This window comes from Gavialis gangeticus, unplaced genomic scaffold, assembly GCF_001723915.1.
Source record: "Gavialis gangeticus isolate Ggan-Ray unplaced genomic scaffold, GavGan_comp1, whole genome shotgun sequence".
Classification (NCBI taxonomy): Eukaryota; Metazoa; Chordata; order Crocodylia; family Gavialidae; genus Gavialis; species Gavialis gangeticus.
Window position 1 is genome coordinate 12,940,914 of NW_017729006.1, and position 449 is coordinate 12,941,362.

Here is a 449-nt window from a genome sequence, read left to right on the forward strand (position 1 = left end):
AATGAGTTGTAATTGATGGGATGGCCTCATCCTGGAAGGCCGTCTCCAATGGTGTACCCCAGGAATCAGTGCTTGGGCCCATGAACAACGCATGCCCCCAGTGGCTGGGGAGGCATCGCAGCACTGGCAGCAGTTGGAGCACAGTGAGTGGCAAGAGTGCAGCAGCAGTAAGCGGGGGAGCTCCCACAGATGCCGCCAGAGCTGTCGGCAGTGGAGGGTGGCAAGCAGCAACTGCCCGCCAGCACTACTACAGACCACCCAACCAAGGGAAAGAGCTAGACCAGGAAATCTTAAGTCAGCTCATGGATATAGTTAGGCCAAAGGATGTGGTCATCATAGGTGACCTGAACTTTCCAGACGTCTGCTGAGAAGAGCAGTCAGCCAGGTCTGATCGCTCATATAGGTTCCCAGCCAAGATACAGGACCTCCATCTAACCCAGAAGTTGAAC

The 449-nt window shown here is 55.0% G+C and overlaps 1 long non-coding RNA gene across 1 annotated transcript in view; it reads right to left on the reverse strand.

Annotated features, from left to right (window-relative positions):
- LOC109291728 overlaps nucleotides 1-449 on the reverse strand; it is a 71,959-nt gene that overhangs the window by 24,966 nt on the left and 46,544 nt on the right. The gene's annotated exons all lie outside the window — the stretch shown is intronic.